The following is a 5,238-nucleotide window of genomic DNA, read 5'->3' as shown; positions in this document are numbered from 1 at the left end:
GCCTTGGAGGATGATAGAAGTTATGTTCCCAACTATAATCCTGCTGCAGAAATCTTCGCTCTCATTTCCTTTTAGATATGAGTTCAAATCTTATCTTAGATGTGTCTGTGTGGCCCTAGGCAAGCCACTTAACCTGTATCTGCCTTAATTTCCTTATCTTCCCAGGACTAACTCCACGGACCAAAATGAGAATGAGATCCTCCTCCTCCTCTTCATCACCACTATCATTATCGTATCATGCAACTTGATGATATCCAATCAATATTATTTATCAAACCTATTTTATGAATGGGAATTAATATAGCACCAACCTCTCAGGATTGTTGTGAGAATCAAATAATATATTTATAAAGGGCTTTGCAAAGTTTAAAATGCTATAAAAGTGCTAGCTATAATGATACTTACCGCTGCAGAAACAAAGGGAGGAAAGAGTATTAAGACACCTGGAGTGGTCCACAGCATCCAGTGAGATAAGGAGGTACACAGAGGAGGGATCCTGGGAAAATGAGTGAGGAGAAAGTCACTAGTGAGCCAGGAGAAAGCAGCAGAAGGGAGATGGCCGAGAACGGAGGAATGAGTAGAAGTGAGAGCTGGTGGTGGGGAAACAGAGGAAGCCAAGATAGATGGTGTTCTTCCCGGGTATTTAGCTGTAAAGGGGAGCAGAGAGATGAGTCAGTAATTTGAGGGAGTTTTAGGGTAGAGAGAAGACTCCTCAGAACGGGGAGCCTGGAGCTAATTTGTAGGCTGATGGTAGTGAGCTGGTAGATAAGGAGAGGTTGAAGGTAAGAGAGATGGTTGAGTGATGCAGCAAGGTCACAGAAGAGACAGGAGGGCACAGATGGAAAGGTTAGCATTGACCAGCTGAGAGTGTTAGTGAATAACACGCAATATCTGCAAAGTTGAGTCTGTTATCAGGAAGGCTTGAGTTCAAATCCAGCCTTAGCTTTGTGGCCTTGGGCAAGTCAGTTGACCGGTTTGCCTCAGTTTCCTCAACTGTAAAATGGAGATAATAATAGCACCTACCTTGCAAAGTTGCTGTGAGGATCACATCATGAGATAATAATTGTAAAGGGCTTAACGTAGTGCCTGGCACATAGTAGGCACACATCAATGCTAGCTGTTAATATTATAAGTAATACTAATGATGTAATAGTAATAGTAAGCATTAAGTGGTCACTATGTGCCAGGCAATGTGCTAAGTGCTAGGGACATAAAGAGAGGCAAAAGCATGCTCTCTGACCTCAAGAAGCTCCTTCTAATGGTGGAGATAACATTGAAATAACAAAGGAAGTACAAGATCTATACAGAGTCAATGAAAGGTCATTGAAGAGGGAAGCCTCTAGCAGTGGGAGGGACCAGAAATTTTCCTGCAGAAGATGGGATCTGAGCTGAGCCTTATAGGAAACTACACAAGAAGGTAGAGAGTTCTGGGTATGGAGCCTGAGCCAGGCAGGAACAGAAAGAAGACCAAGGGCATCACCCCGCTCACTAGCGGTGGACAGACAACCAGGGAGAGGTGGCCGAGGCTCAGCTACTTCCTACCTATGTCTCCTCAGTCTGCTTTCTGCCTCATAGCACTGCTGTTACATTTTCTGACCTTCTTCCTATCAGTTGGTTCACAAGGATTTACTCAGTGCCAGGCATCATGCTAAAATCTGGGGCTACAAAGAAGGACAAAAACCTTCAAGGAACTTATGATTGAATGAGAGAAACAACACGCAAATAACTCAGGATGCCCAAGATGAATTCAGCAAAAATGGAACAGAAGATTCCCAGACTCAACTTTCCCCCAACCCAACACTTGGGCGCTGATGTTACTATACGGACTTATTTCATTGGCTTCCTGTGATTTCCTTGACTTTGGCCTGGGTATGAATTGGAGATAATAAGAGGGACTTGGATGCACGGAGCTGGCTGAGGCCTAGAAGTCAGTGCAGACATGTATTTTTTTTTGTTGGTAGGGGGAGGTACCTCTGGGAAAGAGTGTGTACATACTCCTGAGGAGGAACATCCAGACCCAGCAAAAGTTCTACAACCCAGTCACAGAGCAACCCTTGGTCAAGAGTGTGGAATATTGTCAACCTACATTATAATCATCAGCCCAGATATATCTTCTCTCATTAGAGTGTTAGCCTGTCTTTCTACCTGTATTTGTATTACTAGAGCTTAGAGCAGCATCTGGCACATAGTAAGCACTTTATGAATACTGTGTTGACTGACTGACATTGATCTGTAAAACACTTAAGAACAATGTTTTTAATTTGTTGTCTGGTCATCTTTTTCCTCATGACCCCATTTGAGGTTTTCTTGGCAAAGATGCTAGAGTGGTTTGCCATTTCCTTCTCCAGCTCATTTTACAGATGAGGAAATTGAGGCAAACAGGGTTAAGTGTCTTGCCCAGTTCCACTTAGCTAGTGAGTGTCTGAGGTCGGATTTGAACTCAGGTCTTTCTGACTCCAGGTCTGGTATGCTATCCACTGAGCCATCTAGCTTGCCTTTGATGCCTTCAATAGAAGTTGCCATAATGGGTACTTGTGTTCTCCAAGCCCCATGGAATGGAAAACTCTCACAGTATAATTCTGGAAGAAATTAAGTCCCTGTAGGAACAGGATAAAGTGTAACCCAACCTGTCTGCTACTGGAAGTTTTCCAGAGATGTTTCTCGTTGACTCTAGAGGTGAACTAGTATCCCAATATTTTATTCAATTACAAAAAGTAATTATTTTACAGTAATCACATAAAGCATTTATAATAGTTTGTAAAACACATGGCGTAATGACTTATCCCAGGACCATTTCTATGTAACTCTATTGAGTAAGATAAGAAAGAGATGATAATAATAATATTATTTAATATTATCATGCAAATTGGTAATATCCAAGCAATTACCAAGTCCTATCAATTCTACCTCTCCCATCCACCCATCCATCCATCCATCCACCCATCCATCCATTTACTCATTCATCCACCCACCCATCCATCCATCCATCCCCTTCTCTCTAGTCTATTCATAGCCACTTAAGGTGGAGTGACTTCATTACCTGGTTTATTATAACAGTATTTACTCTATTGTAACTAGTCTTCCAGCACCCCACCTCTCCTCTCTCACAGCCATTTTCCATATCTCTGCTAAATTACTGTTCCCAAAGAACAAGTCTGACTATGTCACTCCCTTGTTCAAGAAACCTCAGTGGCTCCCAATTACCTCTAAGATGAAATACCAACTTCTGTGTTTGGCATTTTAAACCCCTGACAGTCTGATTCCAGCTTCTCTTTCTAAGCTGATTGCCCATGATTCTTCACTAATACACATGATTGTACTACACCCTCCAGCCAAACTGGCAGGCCTGTTGTTCTGGGTGCCAGAGAATTCATTCTCTGCCCTGACTTTTGCGAGGCTGACCCTGTGCCTGGACTGTGCCTGGACTGCTCTCCTTTCTCACCTCGGCCCCCAGTCAAGGATTCTCTGCTTCCAGAGAACTTTCTTTAATTTTCCTGAGTTCCCAGTGACTGGGTATTGATTTTTATTTACATTCTGCATTTGCTTCTTTGTGAATATATAGATATGTATATGTATACATGTGTATGTGTGTAGATGTTTGTACATGTGTATTGTATGTATATAAGTGAGTGTATGTGGGTGTATATGTAGGTACATGGGTATGTATATATAGTTATAGACTGTCTTGTGTACATATGTATGTGTATATATGTGTATACCGATATGTGTATGTATAAATATACACGCTCCTTGAAGGCAGGGACTGCCTCAGTTTAGTATTTCTATCCCCAGCCATGTGCGCTGGCACACATGTGCCAGCTCCTTAATAAATGCTTATTAATTGATAAAACTTTGGATTAAGAAGAAGTGTGGCACAGTGGATAGCCGTTATGCCAGCTCAAATTAATAGCCAATAATAATATTAGCTAGCATTTATATAATACCTGCGATGGGCCAGGCATTGTGCTTTTTTAAAAATAAATGTTATCTTATTTAATCCTCACAACAACCCTGCCCGCATTTTCGAGTTGAGGAAACTGAGGCAGACAGACATTAAGTGACTTACCGAGGTCATATAACTAGTAAGTGTCTGAAGTCATGTTGAACTCAGTCTTGGTGACATTAGGCCCAGTGCTGCAGCTTCTATTCAGCTATTATAAATTCACTGTTACGGTCTCGCTTTCTGTAGCAGTAATACTACCAGAGAGACAGCATGGGGTGAAGGACAGAAGGGATGGCCAATATGAGTTAGGAAGATGGGGTTCAGAGCCTGCCTTTGGCAATTTTTGGTCATTTAACTGCTAAGTGCTCCCAGGAAATTCTCTGAGCCTAAAAGTGACAGAAGAAATGCTCCCTGCTTTGGGGGAGGAAGTTTTCACACTGGAAGTTCCCTAAATTGATGGAATCAAAGGCTTAGACCAAAAACAGAACTTCCCATTTTGGACCAAACGAATTCATTAAATAATTCATTGCTAATCTACAGCTCCAACCTTCCTGCTACACACACTTAACCACCTATTCCCCCAATCTTCATCAGTCTCCCTCCTCCCCCACCCCCCCAGCCAAGGATTTGCCATGACCTTTTGACCTTTTCCCCATTTGGGGCAGCAAAAAGCAGTGAAGCCAGCATTTTACTCTGGGTCTCCTGACATGCCCTGCTAAATCTGTTCTCATTTATTGTTTGACCTCAAGACCTGGTGTGATGATACCTTGAGGACAAAGACACAAGACTGGCCTGGCTTTGCTTAAGCTCACCAAGGCCTTGCCTGTCCCTCCCCATCCCTAGGACAGCCCCAAAGGCTGCTCACCAGCAGATGAAGCTGGGGAGGATACCTCCCCTTTCTTGGCCCTGAGGAATTAACCCTTTCAGCACTGCAGTGCCACTGGCCTGATTGGTGAGGGTCTCAGAGGGTCCACAGACCCTGCCTGCCACAGCAGTGCTTCGCTTCCCTCCCAGTGCATCGTGTCATCCATTGCCTGATGGCCAGTTCTCTGTCCAGCCCAGAAGTAGGATTAACTTAGTCTGGCCAGGACCACTGCAGCGGGCAGGGCAGTGCTAAGCCCTCTGGCTCCACTCGCCATTCCAGTTAACTTTCCAAAGGAAAATGGTTAATATTTATTAGAATGTTAAGCTCCTTAAAGGCAGAGATTATCTGTGCTCTTGGTTTATAGCGCTGTTGTCCACCAGAGTGTTTAGAACATAGTAAACGTTTAATAAATATTTTTTCTTTCATCCCC

The sequence above is a fragment of the Notamacropus eugenii genome, chromosome 5 (genome assembly GCF_028372415.1).
Source record: "Notamacropus eugenii isolate mMacEug1 chromosome 5, mMacEug1.pri_v2, whole genome shotgun sequence".
In the NCBI taxonomy this organism is placed as follows: Eukaryota; Metazoa; Chordata; class Mammalia; order Diprotodontia; family Macropodidae; genus Notamacropus; species Notamacropus eugenii.
This window is presented reverse-complemented; position numbering follows the sequence as displayed.